General features: G+C 47.8%; 1 protein-coding gene across 2 annotated transcripts in view; it reads left to right on the top strand.

Annotated features, from left to right (window-relative positions):
* Positions 1-13,182: 13,182 nt before the first annotated feature.
* Positions 13,183-20,521, top strand: part of LOC138663546 (oocyte zinc finger protein XlCOF6-like) — a 52,936-nt gene continuing 45,597 nt past the window's right edge. Inside the window, exon 1 of one of the 2 annotated variants that reach the window (XM_069749786.1) lies at positions 13,183-13,244. The gene's annotated coding sequence lies outside the window, so the exon portion shown is untranslated. Of the gene's footprint in view, positions 13,412-20,521 lie in introns of both variants that reach the window. The other variant, XM_069749787.1, reaches the window with a different exon arrangement.

The following is a 20,521-nucleotide window of genomic DNA, read 5'->3' as shown; positions in this document are numbered from 1 at the left end:
GCGCGGCGACCCACAGGACTGGGCGTTTTCTCTTGCGCCAGGAGACCCTGCATTGAGTAATGTTGATGCGTTTTTCCAGGCGCTTGGATTGCTTTACGATGAGCCTAATTCAGTGGATCAGGCTGAGAAAAATTTGCTGGCTTTATGCCAGGGTCAGGATGATGTAGAAGTATATTGTCAGAAATTTAGGAAGTGGTCAGTGCTCACTCTGTGGAATGAATCTGCACTGGCGGCTTGGTTCAGAAAGGGTCTCTCTGAAGCTCTTAAGGATGTCATGGTGGGATTTCCTATGCCTGCTGGTTTGAATGAGTCTATGTCCTTGGCCATTCAGATCGGTCGTCGCTTGCGCGAGCGTAAATCTGTGCACCATCTGGCGGTATTGTCTGAGAGTAAACCTGAGCCTATGCAGTGCGACAGGACTATGACTAAAGTTGAACGGCAAGAACACAGACGTCTGAACAGGCTGTGTTTCTACTGTGGTGATTCCACTCATGCTATTTCTAATTGTCCTAAGCGCACTAGGCGGTTCGATAGCTCTGCCGTCATTGGTACTGTACAGTCCAAATTCCTTCTGTCCATTACCTTGATATGCTCTTTGTCATCGTATTCTGTCATGGCGTTTGTGGATTCAGGCGCTGCCCTGAATCTGATGGATTTGGATTATGCTAAACGTTGTGGATTTTTCTTGGAGCCTTTGCGGTGTCCTATTCCGTTGAGAGGAATTGATGCTACACCTTTGGCCAAGAATAAGCCTCAGTACTGGGCCTAGCTGACCATGTGCATGGCTCCTGCACATCAGGAAGTTATTCGCTTTCTGGTACTGCATGATCTGCATGATGTGGTCGTGTTGGGGTTGCCATGGCTACAAACCCATAATCCAGTATTAGATTGGAACTCTATGTCGGTAACAAGCTGGGGTTGTCAGGGAGTACATGGTGATGTTCCATTTTTGTCTATTTCGTCATCCATTCCTTCTGACATCCCAGAGTTCTTGTCTGACTTTCAGGATGTATTTGAAGAGCCCAAGTCTGATGCCCTACCTCCGCATAGGAATTGTGATTGTGCTATCAATTTGATTCCTGGTAGTAAATTCCCTAAGGGTCGTTTATTTAATTTGTCCGTGCCTGAACACACCGCTATGCGCAGTTATGTGAAAGAATCCCTGGAGAAGGGACATATTCGCCCATCGTCATCACCATTGGGAGCAGGGTTCTTTTTTGTAGCCAAAAAGGATGGTTCGCTAAGACCGTGTATTGATTACCGCCTTCTTAATAAGATCACTGTTAAGTTTCAGTATCCCTTGCCATTGATATCTGACTTGTTTGCTCGGATTAAGGGGGCAAGTTGGTTTACTAAGATTGATCTTCGTGGTGCGTATAATCTGGTGAGAATCAGGCAGGGAGATGAATGGAAAACGGCATTTAATACGCCCGAGGGTCATTTTGAGTATCTGGTGATGCCGTTCGGACTTGCCAATGCTCCATCTGTTTTTCAGTCTTTTATGCATGACATTTTCCGTGAGTATCTGGATAAATTCCTGATTGTTTACTTGGATGACATTTTGATCTTCTCTGATGATTGGGAGTCTCATGTGAAGCAAGTCAGAATGGTTTTCCAGGTACTGCGTGCTAATTCCTTGTTCGTGAAGGGATCAAAGTGTCTCTTCGGTGTGCAGAAAGTTTCATTTTTGGGGTTCATCTTTTCCCCTTCAACTATCGAGATGGATCCGGTTAAGGTCCAGGCCATCCAGGATTGGACTCAGCCGACATCTCTGAAAAGTCTGCAGAAATTCCTGGGCTTTGCTAATTTTTATCGTCGCTTCATCTGTAATTTTTCTAGCATTGCCAGACCATTGACCGATTTGACCAAGAAGGGTGCTGATTTGGTTAATTGGTCTTCTGCTGCCGTGGAAGCTTTTCAGGAGTTGAAGCGTCGTTTTTGCTGTGCCCCTGTGTTGTGTCAACCAGATGTTTCTCTTCCGTTCCAGGTCGAGGTTGATGCTTCTGAGATTGGAGCAGGGGCGGTTTTGTCACAGAGAGGTTCTGGTTGCTCAGTGTTGAAACCATGTGCTTTCTTTTCCAGGAAATTTTCTGCTGCTGAGCGTAATTATGATGTGGGCAACCGAGAGTTGCTGGCCATGAAGTGGGCATTCGAGGAGTGGCGTCATTGGCTTGAGGGAGCTAAGCGTCGCGTGGTGGTATTGACTGATCATAAGAATCTTACTTATCTCGAGTCTGCCAAGCGCTTGAATCCTAGACAGGCCCGTTGGTCGTTATTTTTTGCTCGTTTTGATTTTGTGATTTCGTACCTTCCGGGCTCTAAAAATGTGAAGGCGGATGCTCTGTCTAGGAGTTTTGTGCCCGACTCTCCGGGGTTATCTGAGCCGGCGAGTATCCTCAAGGAAGGAGTCATTGTGTCTGCCATCTCTCCTGATTTGCGGAGAGTGTTGCAGAAATTTCAGGCTAATAAACCTGATCGTTGTCCGGCCGAGAAACTGTTCGTCCCTGATAGGTGGACTAGTAAAGTTATCTCTGAACTTCATTGTTCGGTGCTGGCTGGTCATCCAGGAATCTTTGGTACCAGAGAGTTAGTGGCTAGATCCTTCTGGTGGCCATCTCTGTCACGGGATGTGCGTGCTTTTGTGCAGTCCTGTGGGATTTGTGCTAGGGCTAAGCCCTGCTGTTCACGTGCCAGTGGGTTGCTTTTGCCCTTGCCGGTCCCGAAGAGGCCTTGGACACATATTTCGATGGATTTCATTTCTGACCTTCCCGTTTCTCAAAAGATGTCGGTCATTTGGGTGGTCTGTGATCGCTTTTCTAAAATGGTCCATCTGGTGCCCTTGGTTAAATTGCCTTCCTCCTCTGATTTGGTGCCTTTGTTCTTCCAGCATGTGGTTCGTTTGCATGGCATTCCTGAGAATATTGTTTCTGACAGAGGTTCCCAGTTTGTCTTGAGGTTCTGGCGAGCCTTTTGTGGTAGGATGGGCATTGACCTATCTTTTTCCTCGGCCTTCCATCCTCAGACTAATGGCCAGACCGAACGAACCAATCAGACCTTGGAAACATATCTGAGATGTTTTGTTTCTGCTGACCAGGATGATTGGGTGTCATTTTTGCCGTTGGCTGAGTTCGCCCTTAATAATCGGGCCAGCTCGGCTACCTTGGTCTCTCCATTTTTCTGCAACTCTGGGTTCCATCCTCGTTTCTCTTCAGGACAGGTTGAGTCTTCAGACTGTCCTGGTGTGGATTCTGTGGTGGACAGGTTGCAGCAGATCTGGACTCAGGTAGTGGACAATTTGACCTTGTCCCAGGAAAAGGCTCAGCTTTTCGCTAATCGTAGACGCCGTGTGGGTCCCCGACTTCGTGTTGGGGATCTGGTTTGGTTATCTTCTCGTCATATTCCTATGAAGGTTTCCTCTCCTAAATTTAAACCTCGTTTTATTGGTCCGTATAGGATTTCTGAGATTCTCAATCCGGTGTCTTTTCGTCTGACCCTCCCAGACTCCTTTTCCATACATAATGTATTCCATAGGTCGTTGTTGAGAAGATACGTGGCACCTGTGGTTCCATCTGTGGAGCCTCCTGCCCCTGTTTTGGTGGAGGGGGAATTGGAGTATATTGTGGAGAAAATTTTGGATTCTCGTGTCTCTAGACGGAAACTCCAGTATCTGGTCAAATGGAAGGGTTATGCTCAGGAGGATAATTCCTGGGTTTTTGCCTCTGATGTCCATGCCCCAGATCTTGTTCGTGCCTTTCATGTGGCTCATCCTGGTCGGCCTGGGGGTTCTGGTGAGGGTTCAGTGACCCCTCCTCAAGGGGGGGGGGTACTGTTGTGAATTCTGTGGCTGAATTCACTCCTGTGGTCACAAGTGGTATTGCAGCCTCTGGGCTTCCTCCCTCAGGTGTTTTGGTGAGCTCGTTGGCTGCCTTGCTATTTAACTCCACCTGAGTCTGTCTTCCTTGCTCCTTGTCAATGTTCCAGTGTTGGATCTGAGCTACTGCATCTTTCCTGTGGCCTGCTGCTCTGCTAGATAAGTGTTACTTTGTTTTTGTTTCCGTTTTTTCTGTTCAGCTGTGCTATTCTCTTTTGCTGGAAGCTCTGAGACGCAAAGGGTGCACCGCCGTGCCGTTAGTTCGGCACGGTGGGTCTTTTTGCCCCCCTTTGCGTGGTTCTGCTTTAGGGTTTTTTGTGGACTGCATAGTTCTCTTTGCTATCCTCGCTCTGTCTAGAATATCGGGCCTCACTTTGCTGAATCTATTTCATTCCTACGTTTTGTCTTTTCATCTTGCTAGCAGTCATTATATGTGGGGGGCTGCCTATTCCTTTGGGGTATTTCTCTGAGGCAAGTCAGGCTTGTATTTCTATCTTCAGGCTAGTCAGCTCCTCAGGCAGTGCCGAGTTGCATAGGTAGTGTTAGGCGCAATCCACTGCTGCTTTTAGTTGTGTGAGGATAGGTTCAGGTATTGCAGTCTGCAGAGATTCCACGTCTCAGAGCTTGTTCTATTGTTTTTGGGTTATTGCCATATCACTGTATGTGCGCTGATTACTGCACACTGTGTTGCCTGATAGCACAGCATAACAGGGGTCACATGATCAGGGGCCTCAGTGAATGATATCCGCAGTGTAGACTCTACATGGAAACTTCTCAGTCAGTGACGTTTCCGCCATTATTTCCCCTCACTACTGGCACAATTACCCCGCGCCGCCTTTTCTACACAGTGTTATGTGTGGAAAGTAACGTGTATAGAGGCAGTGTAAAGACTGCCTCTGATCAGCGGTAAAATTATTACCGCCGGTCAGAAAATTGCGGCTCCCACTCAAATGATAGAGTGAGCACCAGATGAGACCATAAGTAAAAAGTAAAAATATACACTTTATTAGTGTCTAAAAGACATTATTACACAATATATCAAAATAATAAAAAAGCGTGATGTCACATAAAGATCTTTACTATAAAAAAAAAATCATAATCATCAAAAATAAAAATAGAAAAACAGAAATATACATGTATGCAGGGGGGCATGGAATCCCTCTACACCAGCATCAGGCATGTGGATGGTGTCCGTGCTGTGGAATTTTTTCTGACTATGTCTAACTTACCAGGTGATATCAGAGAATTAGTCGTTGAGCTATTAAATTTCACGTTAACACATAATTTTTTTGTGTTTAAGGGGTCTTTCTTCCTACAGCTCCAGGGAACAGCTATGGGGGCTTCCTTTGCCCCGCCGTACACCAATCTGTTCCTGGGGCTGTGGGAGAGAGACCTCACCCTGCCTGATCAGTCTTCGCCGATGTGCCGTGTCCTATCTTGGACGCGGTACATCGACGATATATTGCTGATCTGGCAGGGATCATGTGACAATCTGCATACATTTATGAGGTCCCTGAATGACAACAACCAAAATATCTTTATCACCTATAAGTGTGACGCTTCAGTCATAGAATTTCTTGATGTTACCTTAAAGAAAGATGGTAAGGGTGAGATACAGACGGATATCTTCCGCAAGCCTACCTCCACTAATATGTTATTGCGAGCTTCCTCCTCCCATCCGAGGCATATGATCCAGTAGGTCCCCACCGGGCAATTCTTACGGTTGCGGAGACTGTTATGAAAGGCAATTCAGTACTACAATGGACATAGCGGTCAGAGCACATACAGTGATCTGACAATAACCCAAAATCATAGAACGAGCTCTGAGACGTGGGAACTCTGCAGACCGCAATCCCTAATCCTCTCCAAACAACACTAGAGGCAGCCGTGGATTGCGCCTAACTCTGCCTATGCAACTCGGCACAGCCTGAGAAACTAACTAGCCTGAATATAGAAAATAAGCCTACCTTGCCTCAGAGAAATACCCCAAAGGAAAAGGCAGCCCCCCACATATAATGACTGTGAGTTAAGATGAAAAGACAAACGTAGAGATGAAATAGATTCAGCAAAGTGAGGCCCGACTTTCTTAACAGATCGAGGATAGAAAAGGTAACTTTGCAGTCTACACAAAACCCTAAAGAACACCACGCAAAGGGGGCAAAAAGACCCTCCGTACCGAACTAACGGCACGGAGGTACACCCTTTGCGTCCCAGAGCTTCCAGCAACAAATTAGACAAGCTGGACAGAAAAAATAGCAAACAAATAGCAAAGAAGAACTTAGCTATGCAGAGCAGCAGGCAACAGGAATGATCCAGGGAAAAGCAAGTCCAACACTGGAACATTGACAGGAAGCCAGGATCAAAGCATTAGGTGGAGTTAAGTAGAGAAGCACCTAACGACCTCACCAGATCACCTGAGGGAGGAAACTCAGAAGCCGCAGTACCACTTCCCTCCACCAACAGAAGCTCACAGAGAGAATCAGCCGAAGTACCACTTGTGACCACAGGAGGGAGCTCTGCCACAGAATTCACAACAGTACCCCCCCCCCTTGAGGCGGGGTCACCGAACCCTCACCAGAGCCCCCAGGCCGACCAGGATGAGCCACATGAAAGGCACGAACAAGATCGGGAGCATGGACATCAGAGGCAAAAACCCAGGAATTATCTTCCTGAGCATAACCCTTCCATTTAACCAGATACTGGAGTTTCCGTCTAGAAACACGAGAATCCAAAATCTTCTCCACAATATACTCCAATTCCCCCTCCACCAAAACCGGGGCAGGAGGCTCAACAGATGGAACCATAGGTGCCACGTATCTCCGCAACAATGACCTATGGAATACGTTATGTATGGAAAAAGAATCTGGAAGGGTCAGACGAAAAGACACAGGATTAAGAACCTCAGAAATCCTATACGGACCAATGAAACGAGGTTTAAACTTAGGAGAGGAAACCTTCATAGGAATATGACGAGAAGATAACCAAACCAGATCCCCAACACGAAGTCGGGGACCCACACGGCGTCTGCGATTAGCGAAACGTTGAGCCTTCTCCTGGGACAAGGTCAAATTGTCCACTACATGAGTCCAAATCTGCTGCAACCTGTCCACCACAGTATCCACACCAGGACAGTCCGAAGACTCAACCTGTCCTGAAGAGAAACGAGGATGGAACCCAGAATTGCAGAAAAATGGCGAAACCAAGGTAGCCGAGCTGGCCCGATTATTAAGGGCGAACTCAGCCAAAGGCAAAAAGGACACCCAGTCATCCTGATCGGCAGAAACAAAGCATCTCAGATATGTTTCCAAGGTCTGATTGGTTCGTTCGGTCTGGCCATTAGTCTGAGGATGGAAAGCCGAGGAAAAAGACAAGTCAATGCCCATCCTACCACAAAAGGCTCGCCAAAACCTTGAAACAAACTGGGAACCTCTGTCAGAAACGATATTCTCTGGAATGCCATGTAAACGAACCACATGCTGGAAGAACAATGGCACCAAATCAGTGGAGGAAGGCAATTTAGACAAGGGTACCAGATGGACCATCTTAGAAAAGCGATCACAGACCACCCAAATTTCTAGGGAAAAAAAAAGGCAAAACACAGTGCAAAGAAAAAAAAATGGTCTCAGAACTTCTTTTTTCCCTCTATTGAGAATCATTAGTACTTTAGGCTTCCTGTACTGTTATGAAAGGCAATTCAGTACTAGAATGGACATAGCGGTCAGAGCACATACAGTGATCTGACAATAACCCAAAATCATAGAACGAGCTCTGAGACGTGGGAACTCTGCAGACCGCAATCCCTAAACCTCTCCAAACAACACTAGAGGCAGCCGTGGATTGCGCCTAACTCTGCCTATGCAACTCGGCACAGCCTGAGAAACTAACTAGCCTGAAGATAGAAAATAAGCCTACCTTGCCTCAGAGAAATACCCCAAAGGAAAAGGCAGCCCCCCACATATAATGACTGTGAGTTAAGATGAAAAGACAAACGTAGAGATGAAATAGATTCAGCAAAGTGAGGCCCGACTTTCTTAACAGATCGAGGATAGAAAAGGTAACTTTGCAGTCTACACAAAACCCTAAAGAACACCACGCAAAGGGGGCAAAAAGACCCTCCGTACCGAACTAACGGCACGGAGGTACACCCTTTGTGTCCCAGAGCTTCCAGCAACAAATTAGACAAGCTGGACAGAAAAAATAGCAAACAAATAGCAAAGAAGAACTTAGCTATGCAGAGCAGCAGGCCACAAGAATGATCCAGGGAAAAGCAAGTCCAACACTGGAACATTGACAGGAAGCCAGGATCAAAGCATTAGGTGGAGTTAAGTAGAGAAGCACCTAACGACCTCACCAGATCACCTGAGGGAGGAAATTCAGAAGCCGCAGTACCACTTCCCTCCACCAACAGAAGCTCACAGAGAGAATCAGCCGAAGTACCACTTGTGACCACAGGAGGGAGCTCTGCCACAGAATTCACAACAGGAGACTTTGCTCTACAGATGGAGATTTCTATAGACAGGCGGAGGATCTTAAGGTACGCCTGCGGTAGCGTGGTTTCAGTAATCGTATGATCAAAAAGGCATATAATCATGCCAGATATTCTTCCAGAAACGATTTACTATATGGGACACGCCAATCGAATGACTGTAATGACGTGAGATTCGTCACTAATTTCCACTCACACTTTCCTAAGATAAGGAAAATTCTTGATAGATCTTGGCATATTTTGAAGGCCCATCCGGTCATTACTAGATTTATCCCTGAAAGGGCTGCTATTACAGCTAGGAGGTTGAGTAACCTGCGGGACCGATTGGTCCATAGCCATTACATGGGAGAGCCAATAACTACATTCCTGGATCAAATTGAGAGGCGCCGTGGAAGTGCCCCATGCAGCCATTGTGTGGCATGTTCCAATATGGACGGCATAGATATTTTTAAAAATCAGGAGGGCTCCAAGGAGTTTAACATCAAGAAAAGTATTACGTGTTCAAGCAGGAACGTAATTTATTATGCTGTCTGCCCATGTAATATGATTTACGTGGGCATGACTACTAGACAGCTTAAGGTACGAGTGCGTGAGCACGTGTTAGGGATTGAGGCAACAGCTACGGCAGAGGATGTGATGCTGCTGAAAACTATTCCCCGACACTTTAGCAGATTCCATGGCTGTGACAGTGGGCAGTTTAGGGTTAGAGGAATTGATATGCTTGACGTGAATATTCGGGGTGGAGGGACATTTAGGAGACAGTTAGAGTCCAGATGGATATGGACACTTGGTAGAGTCCATCCATCTGGACTTAACGAAAATCTTAGTTTCACCCCATTTCTTTAAATTACCACTCTGTATTATAGACGATGGACATAATTCGCTCTGTGTGCACATTCTTAACCATTTTTTATCCTTTAGTTTTAGCTATAAGTATCTCTGGAGATGTTGATGACTATATGGATGGGCGGACTGGTTGAGCGACTATATAATTGGAGATCTGCTGTTGAGGGTCCTTGAAACACACGGAGGAATGAATAACATCGGATGCCCACTGGTTCTATATGCCCTGTTATATATATCAACTATTGTTAATTTTATTGGATCACTTTGTATAATGTATACAGTGCTGGAACCTGTTTTATTGTGCATCTCTTATTACTATGTGCCAGATAAATATGCGCATTGCATTAGTTTGGTGGTGGCACATATGGTATTTCTGCAGATCTGTATTTGTATATGTAATCCTGCCGGGTATTTGCAGCGCCCCAGAGACCTGGTTGTTGCTGTATGGCCCCAAGGCGAGTAGCGGTACGTCCGATGGCACTAAAGAGTTCTCCTGACCAGGTATCACCAGAACACATTACACTTCACACTCCGGCCACTAGGGGGAGAAAAAGGCTTTATTTATTGGGCCACTCCTCACACTGGTAAAACTAGGGGCTGGGGAGGAAGTTAGTCAGAACAAAGCTGACTGGGTTGGAACCAGGCAACATCCCGTGGCAGGGGGTGTTGCAGGGAGAAGACACAGGGGGGTCCCTGTCAGGCGTGGGAACCTGGCAGGCGCCTAGCGAACAGAACAGAACGTAACGGAACCGCGCCTGCACACCTTGCGGTGGTATCCTAAGAAAGAGACAAGAGGGGAAGAATATTGTGGAACAGTGTAAACAAGATCAGCACAAAGGAGAGCCAGTAAGAGTCGTGCCGAGAGAGGAAGGCAACATCTTACTGAGGCGCGTAGTCGGTGGCCGGATCACCGTAGGAGTAACTGACTTCAGGCCTTACTTCAAATTCCGCTGGACAGTTGATTATAGGTTGGCTGTCTACCTTTTACACCTACGAAGACATAGGGGGCAACATTGGGTGAGGGGCGTCTCTAGGGTCCCGGAAGACCTCCAAGCCTTCCCGTCAAACGGGTGGCGTCCTAGCCATAACATATCTGGGGGACGTTAGAACTAGCAACATCTGGAACCAAAGAACGAGAGAGAGGAAGCTGTAGAGAACGAATGAAGGAAAACAGCAGCTGTGAGGACTATTCCGAATGCTCAGCAGGGTAGGACTACAACACACAGGCGCTATTGGTAGGCAACGATTTCCATCTGCGAGGGAAACTCTGGATGTGCCCATCGGACCGGCCGGTCTCTGATAGACTGGTTGAACGTGCTCTGGACTGAGTGTATTGAAGCCTTCAGTAAAAAGGTAAAGAGACTGCAACCCTGTGACCTTGTTATTGCCTGCACCTCACACCATCACCATCCACCTTACTGGGAAGCCCTGGGGATTTACTTCACCTGTGGGAAGGTATACCATCCGGCTGCTATTCCATCACCCCAGCGGACCCCACAGCAGCGTCGGTCACCCTGACCGAACACCACAGGTGGCGTCACGAACCCCTGACAGACTGTACCACCACTTTCATTGGACGCCCCTTAGCAGGGTCACGACCGGGTCCAGCCACCGTGACAACCACATAACTGAGCAGAAAGGACCGGTACCGAGTGACTAGTGGCCTTGTGTCTGGGGGCGCTCCATATTCCTATATCCCATCCTTATATTCCATGTAAGATATACTAAGCTGTCTCCACCTAACGTTTCCTCTTATATGTTGTAAATCATGATCTCCATGTATGTCTAATGTTTTTATACTCCTATTGGGTATTGATCATCTATAACGATGAAGTTGTTATCCCTACCCTGCACGCGCCCGCCGCCTTGACACCACTGTGGCTGCCCGTCTGCTCTAGTCTTGTGACTTCTCCTCCTTGTGACGCCGGAGCTGGCTGTTGTTGCGGTTGCCTCGGCGACGTGACGTGTCACTTCTGGGCCGGGAGCGCAACTTCCGGTGACGCGAGTCACTGTGAGCGCTTATGCAGTACTATTTAAGATGGGCTGGGAGCAATCTCGTCAGGCCCCTTGAAAAAGGAAAGGTCCGAAACGCGCGTCGGGGCGGATGCGCTTGCCTGAACTCCAGCTTTATCCCTGTATCTCTATCACTGACAGGTAAATATTGGTGACCGGTTTACATGGCCCTTGTTGGACATGGTCTCTTTCCTATTTGGAGGACTCTGTGGTGGTGTCACTTTAATATATAGAGAGATAGACATAGGGGCATGGTGTTTTTACCTGCACCAGCTAGTAATGACCGGATGATATTTTACTATGTGGCAAATGGACAATTATGGCATATGCCTGCAGCTGGTAGCGGTCTATTAAAGGGACTACCCTATGTGTATATCACTTAGTTAAGCTGTTGTTCCAGGTGATGGCGTCGCTTACCATGTATTACACTAAGTGAATGTGTCGCTCTATTTCACTTTCTTCCCAAATTTGGTGCTATGTAATTTTAATATTTTGTTAATAAAATTTATATGGATCTTTTTGAAATCTGACCTTTTGATCATCTTTTTTTTGTTTTGGTTTTGTATGTATGCAGGGGGATATGGAATGTCAACCAAACCGGCAACAAAAAAAAAAAAAAAAATACACAACCAATAATATAAAAATTTAAATATTGGAGAATATATCTCTCTGTATTGTTGCTGAACGCAAGTGAATATTTATGCATGCAATAAATGCTCATTGCAATAAAACAGACAATTATCACCATGTGACTAATTTTATGGTTCACCGCAGAATATAGTTAAACCATAAATGAATAAAATTATTAAAGTAATGGGAAATTATAAAAAAAGCGATTTCATAATAGAAATAATTATTACCCATACAACACAAAAAGTGCACCTGTGTAATTCATATATCAATATGTGTGATGAAGCAGCGTGCATTTTAGTGAGAATGCATGAGAATAGAATTCCAATCAGCCTGACGCTCCACTGCCCCCGCACACACCATTCCAACGCGCGTTTATAATAATAATCTTTATTTATATAGCGCCAACATATTCCGCAGCGCTTCACAGTTTAACAGTTTCAAACGCAAGTTATAATTAACAACGTTAACAATACAATAATTAAAGGAAAATAAGACGACCCTGCTCGTGAGAGCTTACAATCTACAACGAGGTTCATTTTGTGACATCATGCTCCATCCAGGTTGAAAACTATTTATCCCAGACATGGGACAGCACATCGGAGAGGCGAGGGATATGCCTGTTTTTTCTCTTTTCTTCTTTTTTTTTCAGGAGACAAGGGCTTCAATGGAATGGTTGTTTAAATTATTTATAGCGCAGGCAGCGGCTGACGAATACTCCCATCAGCCGTCGCCTGCTCTCCCTATTATTAGTGGCAGTAGGTGTAGGATGATGTGAGTAGTAGTCCCATCAACCGACACAAGTGACTGGAGGTGAACTATTTACCTCCGGTCATAGCTGCTGGCTCATGCTGGCATCTGATAGCAAGGAGGCCGCAGCGATCTGTCCGATGGTATTAATCAGTTGCATCTGCATGACAGTGCGAGTAGCACCCGGTGTTTGGGGTGCTGAGACCGAACAGTAAAACGGATTAATTGGTGAACACCGTGATCGGGGTCCGTGCCTGAACAGTAGGTGTTCAATACGGACCCCGAACTTTACTGTTTGGGTTCACATACAGTATCTCTACTCATCACCCTTCTTGATGGGTATCAAATAGTAAGCCCCTCTAAGGTCCAGTATAGAAAGCCATTTATCCTCCAAAAGATGATCATAGTCACGGCTTCGCTCCGTACACCTCGTACACACACGGCTCTGCTACATCCACACTGTAAACCCCTCCTGACCCCACACATAATCTTCCCCTCATCCAGCACCATGACAACCAGCACAGCAGAGTCCTGCATACACTGAGGCCCCTGATCATGTGACCCCTGACTCCTCCCCTCCTGTGACATCATCACAGGTCCTGTGTGCACAGAACAACCATATATGTGGTGGCGGCTCTGCGTGTCGAGGTAGGTGGTGGAGATTCTTCATTATTCTCTATGTGGAGTGCGGCTCTGCGTGTGGAGATCGGTGCTGGAGGCCCCATTATTCTCTATGTGGAGTGCGGCTCTGCGGGTGGAGGTCGGTGCTGGAGGCTCCATTATTCTCTATGTGGAGTGCGGCTCTGCGTGTCGAGGTAGGTGGTGGAGATTCTTCATTATTCTCTATGTGGAGTGCGGCTCTGCGGGTGGAGGTCGGTGCTGGAGGCTCCATTATTCTCTATGTGGAGTGCGGCTCTGCGGGTGGAGGTCGGGGCTGGAGGCTCCATTATTCTCTATGTGGAGTGCGGCTCTGCGGGTGGAGGTCGGTGCTGGAGGCTCCATTATTCTCTATGTGGAGTCCGGCTCTGCGGGTGGAGGTCGGTGCTGGAGGCTCCATTATTCTCTATGTGGAGTGCGGCTCTGCGGGTGGAGGTCGGTGCTGGAAGCTCCATTATTCTCTATGTGGAGTCCGGCTCTGCGGGTGGAGGTCGGTGCTGGAGGCTCCATTATTCTCTATGTGGAGTGTGGCTCTGCGGGTGGAGGTCGGTGCTGGAAGCTCCATTATTCTCTATGTGGAGTCCGGCTCTGCGGGTGGAGGTCGGTGCTGGAGGCTCCATTATTCTCTATGTGGAGTGCGGCTCTGCGTGTCGAGGTAGGTGGTGGAGATTCTTCATTATTCTCTATGTAGAGTGCGGCTCTGCGGGTGGAGGTCGGTGCTGGAGGCTCCATTATTCTCTATGTGGAGTGCGGCTCTGCGGGTGGAGGTCGGTGCTGGAGGCTCCATTATTCTCTATGTGGAGTGCGGCTCTGCGGGTGGAGGTCGGTGCTGGAGGCTCCATTATTCTCTATGTGGAGTGCGGCTCTGCGGGTGGAGGTCGGTGCTGGAGGCCCCATTATTCTCTATGTGGAGTGCGGCTCTGCGGGTGGAGGTCGGTGCTGGAGGCTCCATTATTCTCTATGTGGAGTGTGGCTCTGCGGGTGGAGGTCGGTGCTGGAGGCTCCATTATTCTCTATGTGGAGTGCGGCTCTGTGGGTGGAGGTCGGTGCTGGAGGCTCCATTATTCTCTATGTGGAGTGCGGCTCTGCGGGTGGAGGTAGGTGCTGGAGGCTCCATTATTCTCTATGTGGAGTGCGGCTCTGCGGGTGGAGGTCTGTGCTGGAGGCTCCATTATTCTCTATGTGGAGTGTGGCTCTGCGGGTGGAGGTCGGTGCTGGAGGCTCCATTATTCTCTATGTGGAGTGCGGCTCTGTGGGTGGAGGTCGGTGCTGGAGGCTCCATTATTCTCTATGTGGACTGCAGCTCTGCGGGTGGAGGTCGGTGCTGGAGGCTCCATTATTCTCTATGTGGAGTGCGGTTCTGCGGGTGGAGGTCGGTGCTGGAGGCTCCATTATTCTCTATGTGGAGTGCGGCTCTGCGGGTGGAGGTCGGTGCTGGAGGCTCCATTATTCTCTATGTGGAGAGCGGCTCTGCGGGTGGAGGTCGGTGCTGGAGGCTCCATTATTCTCTATGTGGAGTGCGGCTCTGCGGGTGGAGGTCGGGGCTGGAGGCTCCATTATTCTCTATGTGGAGTGCGGCTCTGCGGGTGGAGGTCGGTGCTGGAGACCCCATTATTCTCTATGTGGACTGCGGGTGGAGGTCGGTGCTGGAGGCTTCATTATTCTCTATGTGGAGTGCGGCTCTGTGGGTGGAGGTCGGTGCTGGAGGCTCCATTATTCTCTATGTGGAGTGTGGCTCTGCGGGTGGAGGTCGGTGCTGGAGGCCCCATTATTCTCTATGTGGAGTGTGGCTCTGCGGGTGGAGGTCGGTGCTGGAGGCTTCATTATTCTCTATGTGGAGTGCGGCTCTGTGGGTGGAGGTCGGTGCTGGAGTCCCCATTATTCTCTATGTGGAGTGCGGCTCTGCGGGTGGAGGTCGGTGCTGGAGGCTCCATTATTCTCTATGTGGAGTGTGGCTCTGCGGGTGGAGGTCGGTGCTGGAGGCTCCATTATTCTCTATGTGGAGTGTGGCTCTGCGGGTGGAGGTCGGTGCTGGAGGCTCCATTATTCTCTATGTGGAGTGCGGCTCTGCGGGTGGAGGTCGGTGCTGGAGGCTCCATTGTTCTCTATGTGGAGTGCGGCTCTGCGGGTGGAGGTCGGTGCTGGAGGCTCCATTATTCTCTATGTGGAGTGCGGCTCTGTGGGTGGAGGTAGGTGCTGGAGGCTCCATTATTCTCTATGTGGAGTGCGGCTCTGCGGGTGGAGGTCGGTGCTGGAGGCTCCATTATTCTCTATGTGGAGTGTGGCTCTGCGGGTGGAGGTCGGTGCTGGAGGCTCCATTATTCTCTATGTGGAGTGTGGCTCTGCAGGTGGAGGTCGGTGCTGGAGGCTCCATTATTCTCTATGTGGAGTGTGGCTCTGCAGGTGGAGGTCGGTGCTGGAGGCTCCATTATTCTCTATGTAGAGTGCGGCTCTGCGGGTGGAGGTAGGTGCTGGAGGCTCCATTATTCTCTATGTGGAGTGTGGCTCTGCAGGTGGAGGTCGGTGCTGGAGGCTCCATTATTCTCTATGTGGAGTGCGGCTCTGCGGGTGGAGGTCGGTGCTGGAGGCTCCATTATTCTCTATGTGGAGTGTGGCTCTGCGGGTGGAGGTCGGTGCTGGAGGCTCCATTATTCTCTATGTGGAGTGTGGCTCTGCGGGTGGAGGTCGGTGCTGGAGGCTCCATTATTCTCTATGTGGAGTGCGGCTCTGCGGGTGGAGGTCGGTGCTGGAGGCTCCATTGTTCTCTATGTGGAGTGCGGCTCTGCGGGTGGAGGTCGGTGCTGGAGGCTCCATTATTCTCTATGTGGAGTGCGGCTCTGTGGGTGGAGGTAGGTGCTGGAGGCTCCATTATTCTCTATGTGGAGTGCGGCTCTGCGGGTGGAGGTCGGTGCTGGAGGCTCCATTATTCTGTGGGTGGAGGTCGGTGCTGGAGGCTCCATTATTCTCTATGTGGAGAGCGGCTCTGCGGGTGGAGGTCGGTGCTGGAGGCTCCATTATTCTCTATGTGGAGTGCGGCTCTGCGGGTGGAGGTCGGGGCTGGAGGCTCCATTATTCTCTATGTGGAGTGCGGCTCTGCGGGTGGAGGTCGGTGCTGGAGACCCCATTATTCTCTATGTGGACTGCGGGTGGAGGTCGGTGCTGGAGGCTTCATTATTCTCTATGTGGAGTGCGGCTCTGCGGGTGGAGGTCGGTGCTGGAGGCTCCATTTTTCTCTATGTGGAGTGTGGCTCTGCGGGTGGAGGTCGGGGCTGGAGGCTCCATTATTCTCTATGTGGAGTGCGGCTCTGCGGGTGGAGGTCGGTGCTGGAGACCTCATTATTCTCTATGTGGACTGCGGGTGGAGGTCGGTGCTGGAGGCTCCATTATTCTCTATGTGGAGTGCGGCTCTGCGGGTGGAGGTCGGTGCTGGAGGCTCCATTATTCTCTATTAGGAGTGCGGCTCTGCGGGTGGAGGTCGGTGCTGGAGGCTCCATTATTCTCTATGTGGAGTGCGGCTCTGCGGGTGGAGGTCGGTGCTGGAGGCCCCATTATTCTCTATGTGGAGGTCGGTGCTAGAGGCTCTATTATTCTCTATGTGGAGTGGAGGTATGTGGTGCAGGTCATAGAATGTTAAGAGTTGGATGGGACTTCCGGGGGTCAGAGCACCCACAGTATAATGTTCCCACAGTACCGCCATCCCCCCTCAGACAGTATAATGTTCCCACAGTACCGCCATCCCCACACACACAGTATAATGTTCCCTCTGACCACTTATACATTCGTTAGGGTATGGTTGAGATGTTATTATATATGCTGAGCTGTGAGGTGATCTCTTGGTGATATTTTGGACTGCTGGTCTGTACCATTTGTGCCACCAATCAGTGGTTTATAGGGAATCTTACCCCTTTTATGTGTATCTCTTTGACATATATTTTTTGGGTCTATGGTGCATTGGAGGTTGTTTAATACATATGTATGTACTTGTATACTATTATGATTTTTGATACCATGTATTTACTTCCAGTAGCACTTTGTCCCTATTAGAGTGCATATGTTGGGGGTTTTGTGGAAGGGTTGTCTGTGTATTTTAATTATGTTTTATTCTTGTCTATGTACCAAATAAAGTTTTGTATTTTTTCTTACAATTGTGTGGTGTAGTGTGCAGGCGTTACGGTAGTGCTTTCTTCTTCTTTTTTTTTTTCTAGTATTGTTTACTACCGGCCTTTTTGCACCTCCCTGATTATCAGGTTCTCTATGGTTGTGCGCCTGATCCCTATGGTATAGTATAGGGGTACGACATTTCTTGAAATTGAGATCAATAGAGTGTAATGACTTTATGGCGCATCCTCTAAAATTCACTCTAACCCATAAATTCTTTCCTAGCAGGATGTACTTCCACCAGCTCAGAGGTACTGTGATGGGGTGCCCCTGTGCCCCCTCATATGTTAACCTATTCCTGGGCTGGTGAGAGGAAACCACAATATTCAGGAATGATCATAAGTGGTGGCGTCCATATATTGGGGTATGGTATAGATATATTGACAACATTTTTATCATCTAATCAGGGACAAGTGAACAATTTCTTGAATTTGTCAGGGAACTCAACATCAATACAGTGGGCCTTAGATTTATATTGGAGGTTAAAGGGAATCTGTCACCCCCAAAATTCGCCTATAAGCTAAGGCCACCGGCATCAGGGGCTTATCTACAGCATTCTGTAGATAAGACCCCGATGTAACCTGCAAGATAAGAAAAACAGGTTAGATTATACTCACCCAGGGGTGGTCCCGCTGCGGTCCGGTCCGATGGGCGTCATGGTCCGGATCCGGCACCTCCCATCATCATGCGATGACATCCTCTTCTTTGCTTCCTGCCGCGGCTCCTGCGCAGGCGTACTTTATCTGCCCTGTTGAGGGAAAGTACTGCAGTGCGCAGGAGCAGCGCCTCTCAGACCTTTCCGGGCACCTGCGCACTGCGGTACTTTATGCTGCCCTCAACAGGGCAGATAAAGTACCCCTGTGCAGGAGCCACGGCAGGAAGCAAAGAGGACATCATCGTATGAAGATGGGAGGTGCTGGACCGCCCCTGGGTGAGTATAATAAAACCTGTTTTTCTGATCTTGCAGGTTATATCGGGGGGCTTATCTACAGCATTCTGTAATGCTGTAAACCCCTGATGCCGGTGGCCTTAGCTTATAGGCGAATTTTGGGGGTGACAGATTCCCTTTAATTATAACCAGTTGTTTTTCCTTCATGTACTAATCAAGAAAGAATAGGATGGGACCATATACAAACACTAAAAGCCTATTAACCCCTTCATGACCCAGCCTATTTTGACCTTAATGACCTGGCCGTTTTTTGCAATTCTGACCAGTGTCCCTTTATGAGGTAATAACTCAGGAACGCTTCAACGGATCCTAGCGGTTCTGAGATTGTTTTTTCGTGACATATTGGGCTTCATGTTAGTGGTAAATTTAGGTCAATAAATTATGCGTTTATTTGTGATAAAAACGGAAATTTGGCGAAAATTTTGAAAATTTCGCAATTTTCACATTTTGAATTTTTATTCTGTTAAACCAGAGAGTTATGTGACACAAAATAGTTAATAAATAACATTTCCCACATGTCTACTTTACACCAGCACAATTTTGGAAACAAAATTTTTTTTTGCTAGGAAGTTATAAGAGTTAAAATTTGACCAGCGATTTCTCATTTTTACAACGAAATTTACAAAACCATTTTTTTTAGGGACCACCTCACATTTGAAGTCAGTTTGAGGGGTCTATATGGCTGAAAATACCCAAAAGTGACACCATTCTAAAAAATGCACCCCTCAAGGTGCTCAAAACCACATTCAAGAAGTTTTTTAACCCTTCAGGTGCTTCACAGCAGCAGAAGCAACATGGAAGGAAAAAATGAACATTTAACTTTTTAGTCACAAAAATTATCTTTTAGCAACATTTTTTTTATTTTCCCAATGGTACAAGGAGAAACTGAACCACGAAAGTTGTTGTCCAATTTGTCCTGAGTACGCTGATACCTCATATGTGGTGGTAAACCACTGTTTGGGCGCACGGCAGGGCTTGGAAGGGAAGGAGCGCCATTTGACTTTTTGAATGAAAAATTGGCTCCACTCTTTAGCGGACACCATGTCACGTTTGGAGAGCCCCCGTGTGCCTAAAAATTGGAGCTCCCCCACACGTGACCCCATTTTGGAAACTAGACGCCCCAAGGAACTTATCTAGATGCATAGTGAGAACTTTGAACCCCCGGGGGCTTCACAAATTGATCCGTAAAAATGAAAAAGTACTTTTTTTTCACAAAAAAATTCTTTTAGCCTCAATTTTTTTCATTTTCACATGGGTAACAGGATAAAATGGATCCTAAAATTTGTTGGGCAATTTCTCATGAGTACGCCGATACCTCACATGTGGGGGTAAACCACTGTTTGGGCACATGGTAAGGTTCGGAAGGGAAGGAGCGCCATTTGACTTTTTGAATGAAAAATTATCTCCATCGTTAGCGGACACCATGTCGTGTTTGGAGAGCCCCCGTGTGCCTAAACATTGGAGCTCCCCCACAAATGACCCCATTTTGGAAACTAGACCCCCCAAGGAACTTATCTAGATGCATATTGAGCACTTTAAACCCTCAGGTGCTTCACAAATTGATCTGTAAAAATGAAAAAGTACTTTTTTTTCACAAAAAAATTCTTTTCGCCTCAGTTTTTCATTTTCACATGGGCAATAGGATAAAATGAATCCTAAAATTTGTTGGGCAATTTCTCCCGAGTACGCCGATACCTCATATGTGGGGGTAAACCACTGTTTGGGCACACGGCAGGGCTCGGAAGGGAAGGCGCGCCATTTGACTTTTTGAATGGAAAATTAGCTCCAATTGTTAGCGGACACCATGTCGTGTTTAGAGAGCCCCTGTGTGCCTATGCATTGGAGCTCCCCCACAAGTGACCCCATTTTGGAAACTAGACCCCCCAAGGAACTTATCTAGATGCATATTGAGCACTTTAAACCCCCAGGTGCTTCACAGAAGTTTATAATGCAGAGCCATGAAAATAAAAAATAATTTTTCTTTCCTCAAAAATGATTTTTAGCCTGGAATTTCCTATTTTGCCAAGGGTAATAGGAGAAATTGGACCGCAAATGTTGTTGTCCAGTTTGTCCTGAGTACGCTGATACCCCATATGTGGGGGTAAACCACTGTTTGGGCGCACGGCAGGGCTCGGAAGGGAAGGCACGCCAATTGGCTTTT

Source organism: Ranitomeya imitator, chromosome 2, assembly GCF_032444005.1.
Source record: "Ranitomeya imitator isolate aRanImi1 chromosome 2, aRanImi1.pri, whole genome shotgun sequence".
Taxonomy (NCBI): domain Eukaryota; kingdom Metazoa; phylum Chordata; class Amphibia; order Anura; family Dendrobatidae; genus Ranitomeya; species Ranitomeya imitator.
Note: the sequence above shows the minus strand (reverse complement) of the source record. Positions and strands in the feature narration are given on the sequence as shown.